This window comes from Monodon monoceros, unplaced genomic scaffold (assembly GCF_005190385.1).
Source record: "Monodon monoceros isolate NGI ecotype Baffin Bay Population unplaced genomic scaffold, NGI_Narwhal_1 Super_Scaffold_18, whole genome shotgun sequence".
NCBI classification, from domain to species: domain Eukaryota; kingdom Metazoa; phylum Chordata; class Mammalia; order Artiodactyla; family Monodontidae; genus Monodon; species Monodon monoceros.
In genome coordinates this window covers 128,063,511-128,081,584 of record NW_021703774.1, presented here as the reverse complement: position 1 = coordinate 128,081,584, position 18,074 = coordinate 128,063,511, and the positions used below count along the sequence as shown (strand labels likewise).

Genomic DNA, 18,074 nt, shown 5'->3' with positions numbered 1-18,074 from the left:
ACAGTAATTGTAAATTAATTTTATTAAAGGACAAAATTTCAGGTTGAATTTTAAAAACAAAATCCAGCTGTATGTTGCTTGCAGGAGTAATGGCTCAACAAAATGATAGAAAATGACTGAACATAAAGGGACGGAAGAGGACATACTGCAAATATACTAAGCAAAAACAAGCTGGTATACAAATATTGATATCAGAAAGGGTAGACTTTGAGATGAAGAATTTAATGGTGGTAAGAGGATCAGTAATATAAGGGAGAGTCTACCAAAAGGATGTAATGATTATGAACTTGTATGTACTTTCTGCTTGTTTAGGAAATCTTGCACTACTTCTGCATTCTAAAGCTATTTTTCTAAATTTTCTTCTAATGATTCTGCTTTCTTTTCATGATTAATGCTTTAATATATGGAGAGCTTTTTATTTTTAATTGTGAGAGAAAGGAACTAAGTTGATCACTTCTAATATTTTAAAAAAATTAGCACCATTAATTAACTCCATACTACACTGTCTTGAGTCTAACTTTGTGTCTTTTGTTTAACTGGCAATGGCATAGATCAGAGTATGTTTTAAATATTGATTGTATTTATTGAGTAATTGTGTATTCTCTGTTTTGTTTTCGCTTTATTTTAAAAGTAAATTTGGGACCATTTTCCACTTAATGGAACCAGGTCTCCTGAGAGAATGAATGATTCCAGGGCTGGGAAGAGAAGGTCCAGGTTGAGCCTGAAACCTCTTGTTATCTTACAGAGAAAGATAATGCTCAAAAATAATGGAACACGTCAAGAGAACATGGGAGCCTAATCTGAGAGAATATGCACACCAAATAAATAATGATATTAACATATTATCACCCCAACGACTAAAGCAATAATTTAAGCCCACGCTAATATAAATAAATGCATCAATAGATAAATAGAGGAGAATGAGAACAGTTTTCTAATAGGAGAATGCCAACCAACAAATGCAGAATGAATGATGGAGTTAGACTATCACTATTTGGCAAGTATATTTATAACTAATTCAAGCAGGAATTATCATTGGATGCTAAAACTGGCAGGTGAAATTTTGGAGATACTTACATGGCCCCAAAGTATCTCCCCACAGAATACTTATTAACTACAAAGGGGGAATTGCAAAGGGGAAAATAGTAACTTTACAGAGGAGAAACCTGACCAACACCACCTTACATATTACGTGATTGACGTTAGCATCACCAGTAATGGAACAAACTCACATCTGTGTCTCTTGATATGATGCACTGCAAGAGACACAGCATCGCTTATATGGGGATGCTGTCGAAGATGCAAAATCTGAATCTAATCCTGTGGGAACATCAGATAAACCTGAATTGAAGGACATCCTACAAAATAATTGGCCAATATGCTTCAAAAACATTAAGGTCATGAAAGAGTAAGAAAGACTGAGTAACTGCTCCAGATTGAAAGAGATTAAAGATATAAAAATGCAATGTGTAATCCTGGATTGGATCCTTAAAAATTATTTTTCTATTACTGTATAGAATATGATTAAAATAATGAGAAAATGTTGAATAATGTCTATAGATTAGAAAATAATACTGTCTCACTGTTAATCTCCTGATTTTGACAATTGTATAGTAGTTATATAAAAGAATGTCCTTGTTCTTAGGAATTACACACTGAATTATTTAGAGGTAAAGGGGCAGCATGTCTGCAGCTTACTCTCACATTTATATTTAAAATTAAGTGTGGCAAATGTTAAAATTTGGGGAATTTGGTTGAAGAGTACCCAGGAGTTCTTTGTATAACTTTTGAAACTTTTCTGTAGGTTTGAAATTATTACAAAATGACACGTTATCAAAAACTGGTGAATTCTCTTCCTTAAAAATCAATGCCTTTTTAAAAATGTGAGCCCTAGTTCTTTTTTTTAAACCACTCTTTGGTACCTTGATAGTGCTTATTTAGTATACATTTTTGGCATCCACTTTGTGCTAGAGTCTAAGGACATAGAGGTAAACTAAAAAAAAATTAGCTTTGCCCACGTGAAGTTCACAGTCTCGTAGGGAAAACAACTCTTATACAAACAACCTTGTAAATGTAGTTATTATGTGATCCATTCCTGCAACAACACGTACCTCACAAAGTCTCACCTATGTGCAGATTGCATTACATTCCTTCCTTATGAAAATACAGATGCAATCTTTTTCTTTCTGAATGTCCTCTCTGTCCCACAATAGAGCTACAACCACAGGAAGCCATTAAGAGTCCACCCAACTGACTCTTTCAAGTGTGTTTCTGTCAGAGAGATAGGAATTAAAGAGGGAAATGGTGGTGGTTGTTTTTTGTAAGCTAAAATGCTTTACATCTTGAGAAGCAATAAAGTCTGCTGTAGAAGCAGGGCACGTTTTCAAACCTGTTCATTACAGAGATATGCATCTAAGGAACTTCCAGCCATGTTCTGGGTGACATTTTTTGAAATTCAAACAAAAAGGAGTTTGTTATAGAACTCACAAGGGCAGTTCTGAAAGCTTCATTGATTCCAATAATAATTTCCAATTAATTCATTTAGTCACTTCCTGATATTCTGAAATCAAGAGTTTTGAAAGCTGCTACCTTTAACCTTAGGTGAAATTTAAAATGCTATGACTTTAACTGATCCAACCTAAGCTAAACTTTTAGCCATTTATAAAAATGCAAAACAAAGTCTGGGCCCAGGTCTGAGATGAGTGATTTGCAATAATATTCTTCATTCGTGCCGTCTTTGGAATGATGAGTCCTGACACTCCTAGGGGATATTAAGGATTTAGTGATAAATAGAATTACACCAGGTGCTTCTCCTGGCTGGGGCCTGAGGCCTGATAACAGAGATATCAATAAGGCCATAATGGGAACACATCCAGAATTCTCCCGCTCAACCTGTCCAGTGTAATTATAGCTCCCCGGTGGAGGGGTGACGGTGGGCGCCCTAAGGAGATGGGTGGGTGGGAAAGAGAGGCTTTCAGTAGCTTCCCCCCTGCCATCATACCTTGCTAACAGCTGCGGTCATTAGCGGTCCCCCACCCTGTGTGTGGGGTACATCTATTCCCTGAGGTGCTCCCTCCCTGCTCAGATCTGGCCCCCTGCCATGGCTGTTGCACCCTCAGAGCTAGTCTGGAAGCAGCCGGTGCTGCCGCTTCCTTACCCCCATCGGCCACCGCATGTAGTTTCTAGCTTTTAAATGCAGGTCTCTCCATTTTTAGAAAACTGGCCACGGAAATACCTCAACCCACAGGCTAATAATTGAGAAATGAGGCTGTGTTCTATAAAAAGATTCCCCAGAAACTGAAAACTGAGCTTTCCTGATAAGCAGAGGCAGATTTACTGTGACTCTGACAAAGCCCACACTACAAGGTCCCGCTACAAGGTCCCTGGTCGCAGAGTTCCTACGACTGCCTTGGGAGGACCCCTAACAATGTGCTTATATGGTCATACATTTCTTACAAATTTGCAAAAGCGCAATATTTTAACTGCAGCTGGTTAAGCCTCTTGTCTCTTTCCATGGTACCCCCGCCTTCATACCACTCTCCCCTATGCTGGTGGTTTTGGGATGTCTGAGAACAATTTTAGGGTCCAGGTAAAGAAAGAATGAGTTGGGTCTAAACTCATTTAGTCTGGATTTAATGGGACATATTTCCATGGCTCAAATTCACTTTGGCGTATAGTTTAGTTATTGCTAGACATCCTGATGTAGGAACGGCTCTCAGGAACATCCCTGCCAACCACGTGCTGACCCCCTCAGACTCACAAAGGAGTGATGCTCATATATGTATGTGCATAATGGAGAAGGGACATGTTAGAAGGAAGACTGGCTGGAAAAGCCTTTCCTCTCACAAAAGGCCATGGCCCAGCACGTCTCAATTTCCCCACCAGCTCATCTCCTGTTGAATTCTAGAAGCTTCTTTCTGCTCAAGGAGGCAGGGACCTCCTTGGTGTGCGGGGAACACTGCCTCTCCTTCACTGCTGTAAGGTGGAATTAACACTGCCTCTGAGTTCCAGCTCTCAGCAGATTCTCTGTGCTGTGCTGGTAAAGACCACCACTCCCCTTCTCAAGGGTGTAGTAGACCCATTTCTGAAAAACTATATTTTTGTAAGTGAAATATTAAATATCTTGGAGGATCTCAATATTAAGAAGGATCTCGGGGAGAATTTTCACATAAAACAGATACTTGATTCCAAATTATTCTGATCCAACTTTTAGGGTTACAAATAATAGCTAATATACTTTGGACACTTGCTTCATGCTAGGCACTGTGTTAAGTATGTTTAATGTGCCTTATTTAGTCTTCATATTAATCCAGTGAGTCACTATAATTATTCCAGTTTTAGAGATGAGTCAGTCAAGCCTTAATAAGTAACTTGCTGAGGGCTTCCCAGTTCTGAAGTGATAGAAGCAGCCTTCAAAAGTTATATTTTTTTGAGTTTTAAGGATTACTTTTTATTTAATATGATTTTTTATAATTACATAAAACATGAACATGTTTCTAAAGTCAAATCTATAAAAATATTGCCTCTATCCTCCTCCCCTCCATGCTATTTCATCCTTTCCCCACAGTTAACCCCTTTTTTATGGTTTACCCTTCCAAAATTTTTATATATGTAAGCAAATATCTTCTCCACTTTGCTAAATTTAGAGAAAACAAAACCAAGTAATGTTCTTGAACCTAATCGTGTAGAGTGGAAGGCATAACCATGTAAAAACGATTCCAAAGTGACTTAAAACACAGTTATTTGATTGCTTTGATTACTTTGGAAGACAACAGGGTGTCATCTCTCAATACACATCTGCACACTACGTTCTGTCTTGGAGCCTGCTGCCTGAAGAACCCAAATGGCAACAGTAATAACACACTGAAATGCCTGGCTTTACCAGCAACTGAGCTGCTTCATTAAGGCTTCAATCATTCACGTCTTTGATTAGTAGCTCAAAACCCTGAGGCTGTCTTGAAAATATTTCAAGTAGCCTATACTTAAAGAAGTCGACTCTTCTTTTTTTGTGGTCTATGGATATGAGCAAAATAGTTTGTCTTGAGCATTTAGGATCAGCTGGATTCGTGTCACAGATCCTAGACCTGAAAAGTGATCCCAGAGCAGAGGGAACGTTTCCTGGTTTTCTTCCTTGCAACTTTTTCACCCCAGGAGACAGATATCAATGTTGCCAAGTGCTTCACTCATCAGCTCATGGAAGGAGACCCCGCAACACCACTGATGTAGCAATTGCTCTGTGGATGCAAGTTTGCCCTTCAGAGAAATTCTAGGCCTCACATATACATTTGTATATTATTCCACATTGCCAAAAATTTCACACCGAGTGAACTTGAAGTACAGATCGTTGCGAGTCTTGTTGCAGCTGCCATGTTTTTCCCACAACTGGGTTGTGAGGAGATACAACAGGCATCTGGGCTGTTAGTGACTGAGGATGGGAAATGCCACAGCTGGTCTATTGAGTGTAGAGTCTCTAATGGTTTAATTTTAGAAAAGATGAATATGTATAAGGGCTTTTGTGGCCTTGTTCATTACTTTGGTCCCTTTTCACACAAGATCTTGTATTCCTCAACCATGAATTCTATTAATGAAGAGTTTCCATGGTCAGAGAAGAAGTATTGTATAAATCTTAACCGTTCTATTCATTTGCAGATCTTTATGTTAGAGCCAATGGGTTATTTTTTCAAATGGCAACTTCCAACGGGTCTACCTCATGTGGTTGTCGGAAGGATTAAATAAGATGCTGCAGGTAATGTCCTTCTCACGGAGCCTGGCACATAGTGAGTGCTCAATAAATACTAGCTGGAAGCAGGGTGCACCACAGTTAAACCACTCTGGTGTTGGAGGGCTTGAGGGTGAATCAGCTCTACCACTCACTATTTTTATGACCTTGGGCAAATAAGTTGACTTCTCTGTGCTTCAATTGTCTCATCTGAAGAATAGAGAGAATGATAGTCTCACTTCAGAGGATTGTTGTAAGGAAGAAAACATTTCCATCAATGAACATCAGAAACATATGTTTGCATAAGTTAACATGTAAAGCACTTTTTTTTTTTTTTTTTCGGTACGCGGGTCTCTCACTGTTGTGGCCTCTCCCGTTGCAGAGCACAGGCTCCAGACGCGCAGGCTCAGCGGCCACGGCTCACGGGCCCAGCTGCTCCGCGGCATGTGGGATCTTCCTGGACCCGGGGCACGAACCCGTGGCCCCTGCATCGGCAGGCGGACTCTCAGCCACTGTGCCACCAGGGAAGCCCTGTAAATCACTTTTATTAGGAGCAATGGGATAATAAACTAAAGTGATCAAAATGATTTTATCAGACTATGCACACAAAGTGTTTATTTAAGGTATTTATCATTTGTATTATACTGCCTAATTTTTTTTAAGATTACAAAAAGAATGTTTAATAAGGTATATCACAGAGTATTATCAATTTAGGAAAAACAGTGAAATGGCAATAAATAAGAAATGAATTGTATTATGGCAAGAGGATTGGTTTGGAGTGAAGAGAAGGCCAAAGAGTATAAAATGGCTATTAAATGTTGGAGTTAAAGCATGATGCATTTCATTTTATACTATGGAATCTCTAGTCTAATTTTTTGTGAAAGTTTCCCTGAAAGAGTTGAGGTAATGACAATCTCAGGCTTCTTGGCTTATCTTCCCATAAAGCCTTCTCTCAAACTTTGAATATCGATTGTCAACCCATTTGGTAACCAACATTTTTTTCAACAAATATTTGTACTGCTTAATTTTTATTTTTGTTGTTGTGTACCATTAACACTTATCAGATACTTACCATCCATGTCCCAGGCACTCTGCTGGGCAATTCCTAAGCATTGCCTCATGTAATCCTCTCAACATTCCCCATAATAACAGGTAAGGCAACTAAGACACAGAGCACATCAGTGACTTGCCCAAGGATCAGCCACTTGAACCACAGTGTGTCCTAATCCATACCTCTTGCCTCATTTTATTCTATATCTTATGATAATCTAAAACCATTGCTAACAAAAACACATGTACAATAGAATGCTAAAAATAAATAAAGCCTCTGGGAAGGGGGCCAATAATTGAGACTGGAGCCTCGGATAAAATAGTTATTGCATCAAGCATTAATTTAGAGCTAAGCTTCCCAACAACCAAGGCAAAACAGAGTACACAATGCTTCATACAGTATCTGATTTTAAAAACAAGCCATGCTCTTCCTTCCCTCACCCTGAACCTGGAGTACTCCTACTCGTTTATTCATCAATATAATCTAGTAAACATCTACTTTTGCCATACACATTTCAGTCCTTCAAAAGACACACTAGTCCCTGACACCAAACTCTCAGCTAAGTTTATGGTGTGGTTTTTCATAGGACAGATATGGGATGATCTGTTGAACAATGTCTTCATAAGAGCTGGTGCAAGAGCTGCATGACCACAGTCTGAGTGACCACTTCTGGTGTCAGCCCTCAATAAAAGCAAATAGTGAAACCGAGCGGGGCCCTGTGGGGCTCCTGGCACGGAGGCCTTTTTGTCCCCCGTTTCTTGTAAGCAAGACTCCAGCCTCCATGACCTTCCCCGAGTTCCGGAGGGCTGATTCGAACAGTTGCTAAACAAGGGAGGAGCAGCCTACAAACCACTTGAAGCCGGATTAAAGGGACCAGAGAAGCTCATCAAGATTAGGAGACTGGGGCTTCCGTGGTGGCGCAGTGGTTGAGAGTCCGCCTGCCGATGCAGGGGCACGGGTTCGTGCCCCGGTCCGGGAAGATCCCACATGCCGCGGAGCGGCTGGGCCCCGTGAGCCATGGCTGCTGAGCCTGCGCGTCCGGAGCCTGTGCTCCACAGCGGGAGAGGCTACAGCAGTGAGAGGCCCGCGAACCACACACACACAAAAAAAGATTAGGAGACCGACCACCTGAGATGAGATGAAGGGAGTGCAGGCCCTGTACACACCCTAATCTTGTCAGCAACCCCACCCCTGAACTATTGCTATAAAATGCCTCATCAAATTCTCCTAGGTGGGGACATACACTTTTTCAGGGCAGGAGCCCTCTGTGTCCCCCTTTGCCTGGCAAAGCAATAAAGCTATTCTTTTCTTTTCTTTTTTTTTTTAAATTAATTAATTAATTTGTGGCTGCGTTGGGTCTTTGTTGCTGCTTTCCCTAGTTGCGGTGAGCGGGGGCTACTCTTCAATGTCGTGCGTGGGCTTCTCATTGCAGTGGCTCTCTTGTTATGGAGCATGGGCTCTAGGCGTGCAGGCTTCAGTAGTTGTTGCACTTGGGCTCAGTAGTTATGGCTCGCGGGCTGTAGAGAGCAGGCTCAGTAGTTGTGGTGCACGGGCTTAGTTGCTCCACGGTATGTGGGATCTTCCCAGACCAGGGTTCGAACCCTTGTCCCCTGCATTGGCAGGCAGATTCTTAACCACTGCGCCACCAGGGAAGCCCCAAGCTATTCTTTTCTACTTCACCCAAAACTCTGTCTCCAAGATTCAATTCAACACTAGTGCACAGAGGCCGAGCTTTTGGCATCAGTAGCAGCATATTCAATCCATGGGTCCTGGTAAGGTTAAGTACCACAGGGATCTTTGTAAGATCACGAAGTACTATGATCTGTTCAACTGAAAATAACGAATGATGCCATTGTGTAAGATAGTGCATTGCTTTATACTGGACTTGAATATGTATAAGGAGTAGCAGGCCCAAAGATTTAAGAGGAAATCATGGAAGAAATTAAAATTTTTTAAGTGTTAAATTCTATCCATTGAGGTAATATATTTTCCTGAAAATTGGGGGAAACTAGATATCAGTAGCAGAACATCTTGACACAGCCATAGAAAAGTAGTGATCATAAAACAAGATTACAAGTGAGAGGACAGAACTCCTTGATGCCTCCCTTGTTCATGTGAGTGTGGCTGAAGTTTGGTGGTCAAAGCAGGGAATGAGGAACTGGCCAAGCCAGAGGAGTCCAGAGCGGTGGGCTGCTGCCCTCCAAGTCCCTGGGGTAGGGGAGGGGCATCCGGACCCAGAAGTCAGCCTCCTTCCATAGAAGGGATTCCTTGCTGTGCCACCATCTAGGTATTCTATTTCTTACTCTGCCTTTGGGCCCAAAAGCAACAGGCTAATGTGCCTTCTGTATTTCCAAGACAGGGTAGCGTAATGCAGCATTTCCCAAACTTTGATGAGAAAAAGCTTTGTTGGCAGCACACCTATTAATATATCCAGAACAATGTTCCTCATGACACACTGATCTAATGTAATGTGTATACATAAGTGAATAAACTCTGGCCAATGTTCAAGATAAGGGAAATAATCCTTGTATTATGCTTTCATCTTGCTTTCAATTTTAAACGTTGGTTTTTCTTTAAACAAGGCCTTCTGACTCACTGAAGCTCTTTGTGCAAGCAGGTATGTTTGCATTTCAAAGTCTCATGTTTCCTAAGAAAGCCAAGTTCTGAAAACACGTTTTGCTGTGATAAAGACTTTTCTGAGATTATAAAGCTAAACAAAAAGTACAATGAATTTAAAAGTCCTTTCTTACCATGGATTTAGCAACAAGAGACCCCAAAATACTTATTTATACAATCTTCTTTGCCTATGAATCCACTGGGCAACTACATTGCCCAGTGGCAACTACACTGGCCAACAGGTTAAAGAAACACATATAGTTGTACATATGTGGGTGGGTTCATGGGTAGTAACTGTAGGGTATGTGTTCTTCAGGAATATTAACTGTTCTCCTCCAGCTGGGTGACTTTGACAAACCACTTCCTATGTATATTTCAATCTTGCCATCTGAAAAATGAAGGTGTTGGATTATAGTGTTTTTAATACTTCCCCAAAGATGAGAATCCCTAGAAGTAGTGGTTAAATATTGAGATTATTAAACCCTCTATTTGAACTTCTGATTAAATGGACCTGGGTTGTTTGTTTATTTTTTGTTTGTTTGCTTATATGCTTGTTTGTTCATTTGTTTTTAAACAAAGCCTCTAGGTCTTTATCTTCAAGGAATTTGAAAACTTGATTAGATGACTCAGGGACTTTCCATCTCTGCCATTCTATAATTCTGTGACTCAGTGAGGTGGGAGATCCACTAGCCCCCTCAACAGAAGCTTACTGTAGTTAAGATGAGACCTTGGGGGACTTCCCTGGTGGCCCAGTGGTTAAGAATTTGCCTCCCAATGCAGGGGACGGCTTTGATCCCTGGTCGGTGAACTAGCTCCCACTTGCATGCCGCAACTAAGAGTTAGCATGCCACAACCAAGACCCGGGACAACCAAAAATAAATAAATTAATTGATTAAATAAAATTAAAAAAAAAAAGATGAGACCTTGGGAAATTTCTCTTTCTTAGGTTCTCCCCCATGAAGAGTGACATCCAGATAAGTTTGTGTGAAGTAGATACCTACCTCTCATAAGTCAAGGAGATGATAAGCCCTATGAAAACAACAAACCCTAGTTATGTGGTGGTTATTAAAACTGTGAACACTCTCCCCCTTAACTCTCCTGATGTGTTCTCTTAAATAAATGTCTCACTCAGGGTCCTAGTGTCTGTCCTCCTCACCAAACCTCACGCTGATAACTTTCAACATCCAGAAATGGTTTGAGAACCGCATAACTCCATGACCTGTTGTCAAACCTCAAACTCCTAGAAACGCCAAGTCTGATCACTTACTTTTTCTTCTCTGGAAGCCAATTGGTCCCCCTGAGACTGACCCAACCATTTCTGGGAACTGGTTGGAAAAATGAAGTCTGGTTTTCCAACCAATCCTTTGAGATAATCAGAAGACAGAAGGCTAAAAGGTCCTGTGACTTTAGCTTCTCTAAAAGAAAACCTATAGGACAGCACCCAAACACAATCATCTCAATGTTAATTTTTAAAACTGAAGTTGCACCTTCCCCTGTCCAAATCAATGATTCATGCAGGGAGGAAAGCAGCATCGTGTTTTGCTGCTGAAAGACTGTAATCTCTTTCTCTGAACATCTTTAAGAACAGTGCTGGGCGGTGGCCCGAGCGCAGCCGGAGGAAGCGGAGGACGCCCGCCCTGCACCGCAGCTCGCATCTGCGGCCGCGCGATCCACCTCCCGCGCCGCTTCTCCCGCGTGCGTCCCTCTGGCCGCGGAGCCGGCGGGAGGCCACAGCAGACCGATGGCGGCGGCCCTGTCGGGCCTGGCGGTACGGCTGTCGCGCTCCGCCGCGACCGGCGGCTCGTACGGCGCCTTCTGCAAGGGGCTCACACGCACGCTGATCATCTTCTTCGACCTGGCCTGGAGGTCTGCGCATGAACTTCCCCTACTTCTAAGTCGTGGCTTCGGTGATTCTCAAAGTGCGCCTGCAGGTACATATTTAGAGCAACTAACTTGTGGCACTCTGGGAGGCGGGTGCCCAGCAGGATGGCTGAGCTCCACCCCCGACCTCGCCCGCCCTAGAGCAAAGCGACCAGCTCTCCTCGCGCACACAGACTTGCCTGCCGGTCTTGCCATTGCCCCATCTTTTCATATAAATGGGCGGCTAGAAATCATTTGCTGAAAGCCTGCAATATAACCAAAAAAGCCTAAGATATAATTAAATGTTGAATCTCAAGGAAATAGCTAATTCAAAGAACAGAACTTAAAAATCTGAAAATCCTCAGAAATATTTGAGAAGTTCTTGCATCCATAAAACAAAAGACAGCACCAAATGTAGGGAAATGACAGTAAGCACAGGATGCCCTAAGGGGGAAAAAAGGAAAAGTTACTAACAACTTAAAAAAAGATAAACTGTACAAGAATGGTCCAAATAGGAGACAAATCTTGCAAATTAGAAAAAGAAGAGAAGAGACTTCCAACCGAATGGAATCGATTCTAGGCAACAGATGGATGGAGTTAGACGGAGGAAATTTACAACATGATCTGAAGGCAGACATTTCTTCATCCCCAAAGAAAAAACAACGGCAAACAGAATCTACTGGGAAAAACAAACATTTTAAACTGTACAAGGAGAGCATGCTTCACATATGAAGCAACCTCAGATGTGGCCTGTTTTTCAACCGTTGCCTGGAGTGTGAGAAAGGGAATCTGAACACTGGCATGTGGATCAAAACTCTGCAGTCACAGAAAATCCAATCATAGTGTTCAACTTTGCCATTCAGTGAACAGTGTTTAAATAATCATTGCAATGGAAATATTAGTTACGCATTTTCATTTTTAGAGTAAATCTCTAGGCAAAGCAGGGGAGACAGTTATAGAACAGAGTGGGAATGTTAACCAACTTTGACAAGTACAGGCAACAAGTTGGCAGGCAGAGAGGAAGAAATGGAATAGTGGTGTTATTCTCCTAAACTAGGAAGTCCAGATACTGTCTCTAGTTGAAAGAATAAGACAGATTTAGGGGTTAGATTTTTTAAGTGAACAAGGTAACCAACAAAAGAGTTAAAAATAGTGATACAACCAAATGGAGGAGGGAGGAAAACCAAGGGGATAGCAGGAAGTCAGCAGAAAATGCCTCATGTCATCAAGTTAAGAAATAGTAAGAAAAACATATTATTAGGAAAAATGGAGTTAACCTCTAAACAGACATGTAAAAGTTTTTGCCTCTGGGTTGGGAAAGCAAAAGTTGAGAAGGGTGGATGGGGATTTACTGCTTTTCATTATATGTCCTTTTGTACTGGTTGATTTTCCTAAATCTCTTACATGCATGTATTACTTTGATTAAAAGTGAAAACTTATTAAAAATGAATTTACTGCAATTAAAAAAAAAGTGTTGATCAGAGTGAGAGAAAATAATTGACACTAGGGAAAGGAAATATAGATATGAGACTGATGAGGTTAAGTAAAAACCCTGAAATCCTGAATTTGAAATGCAAGTATCGGTATGAACTCATATATATATATATATATTTCTTTTTAATAAATTTATTTATTTTTGGCTGAGTTGGATCTTTGTTGCTGCTCGGGGGCTTTCTCTAGTTGCAGCGAGCGGGGGCTACTCTTCGTTGCGGTGTGCGGGCTTCTCGTTGCGGTGGCTTCTCTTGTTGTGGAGCACGGGCTCTAGGCACGCGGGCTTCAGTAGTTGTGGCTCACGGGCTTAGTTGCTCTGCGGCATGTGGGATCTTCCTGGACCAGGGCTCTAACCCGTGTCCCCTGCATTGGCAGGCAGATCCTTAACCATTGTGCCACCAGGGAAGCCCAATTCATGATATATTTTATCTTAAAAAAAAAAAAGTATTTTCTAGCTCTTTCCATGGAAAAGGCCTAGAAACAATGAACCAACCAAGTAGAATAAAGACATGTAGTACACAGACTGTGATCCTTAAATCCTATTTTCCACCGAAAAGAGCCAGGGCTCCTTGGAGAAATGGATGATTCCAAATCTAGGGTAGAAAATTACACGGCAAGCTTGGATTGTGTTGCCATGCTAGAAAGCAAGGAAACTATTAAAGACCACTAAGATTATGTCAGAAGGACTTGGGAGCTTACTTAGAGGATCCCACTAGTCAAAGATGGGACAATTTGAACACTAATAAGAATAAAGAGAAAGATGAAAGCAGGAAAATACAGACTCTATGGAAAACTTTATAAGACACTGACCCAGTTTCCTCAATGAATAAATTGCAAAGAAAAGAAGAAAAAGGAAAGAGGGTGACTTTTAGGTTAAAATAGACAAACATATCAACTGTTCAATGCATGGATTTCATTTGGATCCTGATTCTAACTAAAAATAATAAACAATTATGAGACAATCAGGAAATTTGAACACAGGCTAAATATATAATGATATTAAGGACTTACTTTTTTTAAGTGTAGAAATCATTCTGGTTGTTTTAAAAATCGTTCTTAGATTTTAAATACTCACACCTATTTATGGAAAAATGATATATACCTGACATTTGCTTCAAAATAATCTGGCTTGTGGGGAGTAGAGAGTATAGAGGGAAACTAGATGGATTATGAATTGATGGTTATTAAGCTGGATGATGGTTACATAGGGTATCATCATGCCAGTCTCTCTACTGTTGTATACAGTCAAATTTTTCCAAAATAAAAAAAAGGATTGATCCCCTCTCTTGGAAGGATTCATCTTGCACATTCTTTTTTTTTTTTTTTTTTTGCTGTGTTGGGTCTTCGTTGCTGCACATGGGCTTTCTCTAGTTGCAGCGAGCAGGGGCTACTCTTTGTTGTGGTGCGTGGGTGGGCTTCTCATTGTAGTGGCTTCTCTTGTTGCAGAGCACAGGATCTAGGTGCATGGGCTTCAGTAGTTGTGGCACGCGGGCTCAGTAGTTGTGGCTCGTGGGCTCTAGAGAGCAGGCTCAGTAGTTGTGGCACACGGGCTTAGTTGCTCCAGGGCATGTGCGATCTTCCTGGACCAGGGATCGAACCCGTGTCCTTTACACTGGCAGGCGGATTCTTATCCACTGAGCCACAAGGGAAGTCCCTACCTTGCATATTCTTGAAGGCGGCCAAGGAAGTCACCCTTTGTTCTTATTCCTGTGGGATGAGCTATACATGGAGATGGCAGAAGCAGGATGACCCCGCTTTATTCTTTCACCATATTGAGGTGTTTCAAAATAAGTGATCTGAATAAACATTCAAAAGCAACTTTTTCCAACATCAACTTAGTGCAGTTATTTGAGGTGGGGGTGGAAGGCCACAGAGGACCATGATGTCAGACTCCAGAACACAACTTTCTTCCCCCTAACATGATTTAAAACTCAAACCATCTTCACATGCCTTTCTGAGGCCAGAACGACAATCCTGGGCTCTTGGCCAGAACCAACCCCCCACTTTTTCAGCACCAGTGTCTTTCCTCTCACTTCTTTAAAGAATGGAGAAGAGAGGAAAAACCTGGAAAACATTATGCACCTTTGACAAAAGTAAACTAGAAACATACTGTGTCAATTTCTCACAGACACTGTAGTCAAAACCTCACTTTATTTTCAGACGTGTGGGAGGGTCTTCTGTTAGATGCTCAGTCCAGCACAGCAGGGAGAAAACAGGATACACTGTAACTAGGTTGTAAATAGACTTAAACCCCTTGGGTCACCCTGCCTTTAGTTTCCTAATGCCCTGCCCCACAAGGGAATGACAGGGCCAATATCCTCAATCTCAGAGGTTTTCAAAATTTCGTTCTTCACACAACTCTGGAATTCCTTATGTGCACAGACTAAATAGAAACAAAACCAAATTCATGACAAATGACTTTTTTAAAACTTGAAATAAAACAAGCATTTTTCTGAACAGGAAGAGTAACAGACACAAAGAAAGCCACTCAAATTGTTTTCTTCACATGCTGAGCTTCATAGCTGTCCCTCACACTTATTCCTGATCCACGGTGCCCTTTTCATTAAGTTGCTTGTGGATTTGAATCCACTTTGAGTCCCATCCTTTCCGTAAAACCTTCAGTCTCTCTTGAGAACCAAGGTCTAGGCTGAAGAAGTTGCAGTTAGAAACAAAAGTGAGTTAATACCAGGCAGAAAGTATTAAGTAAAGCCTGCTAAACTTTCTTCATGCCTTCTTTCTCGTAACGCTTGTATGACCCTCTGAGGTAGCTGCTCTTATTTCCTCCATTTCACAGTTGAAGAAACCAAAGTTTCAAGGGGCTACAACTAGTAAGAGACTCAGCTATGACTGGAACACATTTCTGTTTTACTCCAAAGCTGAAGCCTGTAATCACTGTGATAAACCTTTTACCAGGAAGCTTTGGAAGGGACTTAGCTATTTATGTTAAAAGTAGGGCTTCCCTGGTGGCGCAGTGGTTGAGAGTCCACCTGCCGATGCAGGGGACACGGGTTCGTGCCCCGGTCCGGGAATATCCCACATGCCGCGGAGCGGCTAGGCCCGTGAGCCATGGCCGCTGAGCCTGCGCGTCCGGAGCCTGTGCTCTGCAACGGGAGAGGCCACAACAGTGAGAGGCCCGCATACTGCAAAAAAAAAAAAAAAATGGGCAAAGGACCTGAATAAACATTTTTCCAAAGAAGACATACGAATGGCCAACAGGTACAAGGAAAGGTGTTCAACAGCACTAATCATCAGGGAACGGCAAATCAAAGCCACAATGAGCTACCACCTCACAGCTGTTGGAATGGCTGTTATCAAAAAGATAAGAGATAAGTGCTGTTGAGGATGTGGAGAAAAGGGAATCCTTGTAGATCGTTGGTGGGAATGTAAATTGGTGCAGCCATTATGTGCCAAAACAGTACAGAGGATCCTCGAAAAATTAAAATAGAAGTGCTATATGATCCAGCAATCCCACTTCTGAGTATATATCCAAAGGAAATGAAATCACCGTTTCAAAAAGATATCTGCATCCCCATGTTCACTGCAGCATTATTAAAATAGCCAAGACATGGAAACAACCTAAGTGTTCATCAGTGGATGAATGGATAAAGAAAATGTGATACACACACACACACACACACACTGGAATATTATTCAACCGTAGAAAGAAGAAATTCCTGCCATTTGCTACAACATGGATGAAACTTGAAGGCATTATGCTAAGTGAAGTAGATCAGACAGAACAAGACAACTAGCATATGCTCTCACTTATATGTGGAATCTTAAAAAAAAATCTTTAAAAAATCATAGGAACAGAGAGTAAATTTGTGATTGTTGAGCTTGTGGGGGAAGAAATGAGGTGAAAGTGGTCAAAGGTACAAGTGTTCAGTTATAAGATGAATAAGTTCTGGGGATGTAACGTACAGCATGGTGACTATAGTTAACAATATTTGAAAGTTGCTAAGAGAGCAGATTTTAACACACTCACACAAAGGTAACTGTGAGGTGACGGATGTGTAACTAACCTTACTGTGGTAATCATTTTGCAATATATGTGTATATCAAATCATCACATCGAGAATAGATCATTGCTTACCTTTGCTAATAAAATCATGCAAATATTCCCAAAAAATTCATCACGTTGTACACCATAACCTTACACAATGTTGTATGTCAATTATATCTCAATAAAGCTGGAAAAAGATAAACTCATTCAAGTTAAAAAAAAAAAAAAAAAAGATATCCAAAATGGAACTTGTGCTTTTGACCCTTAATCTGCTCTTCCCCAGTCCTGTAAAAGTCACCACCATCCACCCAGCTGCTCAAATCAAAAGCAAGTCCTCCCAACTGTGACCTTCAACATTTATCCTTACTGTGACCTACTCTCCCTACTTCCACTGGCTGCTGGTCTCTGTGTGTGTGTGCGTCAGTGGGTTCCATGTGTTATATTTGTTATTCATGCAGAGAAATTGTTTTGTCTTTCAATATGTGAGTTCCAGTTTTCCTTTTAAAGCCATTTCTTCAGGGGTGGGTCCTAATTACCAAACTGCTTTTATTGCTCTCAGTCTCAAAACAAAACAGACAATCTTAGTCCTGCCTTGACCACGAGCGGCTTGAAGGAGTTTGTCTCTTCTCTTACCCTCTACTTCCTTCCAAGTCGCTGACTATTCCACCCTCTCTATTCTCACCCACGCAGTCCCCTACTCACACTATTCTTCTTAAGGCCACCAATAAGCTCCTAATTGCCAGATCCAGAGGATTATCTGTAGGTAAAGTATGATTATCCTATTCATAGTGGACCTCTCTGCTCATTGGAAATCGCTGGACTTTCCTGCTGCTGTGGGTCCTGCAGCCCCCGTGGGTCCTGAGGCCCCTGCACCTTGCATTGCTCCCACCTCTCTGGCTGAAAGGGGTCAGACTTCTTTGGTGACTCTCCTTCAGACTTCACCCTTAATCCTCCTCTCTTCTCAGTCTATACCAGTGGTTCTCAAACTTCTCTTTTTCAAGAACACCTTCAAAAATACGTTGAAAGCTATGAGACACTCTTTCCTGAAAAAAAAAATTGCCTATGTTCATGGATATGCAATATTTTAAGTAATTTCAGGGTTCCCTCACACCCTGAAGGCAAGTTCGACCCCCTGCTCTACTTTCTCAGCCTGGGGGGTGCCAACAATTCCCTGAGCTTCAAGGGTCACCGCATGTTGATGGTTTTCAAATGTGTACCCTGAACAGCAATGATTCTCCAAAACCCTAATCTCATATCCTCAATATCCAACTAAAATATCTCTGTTTATCCCAAAGCACCTTATGCTCAATGCATCCCAACCTAGCCTGAATATT

General features: G+C 41.4%; 1 pseudogene; it reads left to right on the top strand.

The window, feature by feature from the left end:
• Positions 1-11,127: 11,127 nt before the first annotated feature.
• LOC114899995 lies at positions 11,128-11,329 on the top strand (annotated as a pseudogene).
• The last annotated feature ends 6,745 nt before the right edge of the window (positions 11,330-18,074 follow it).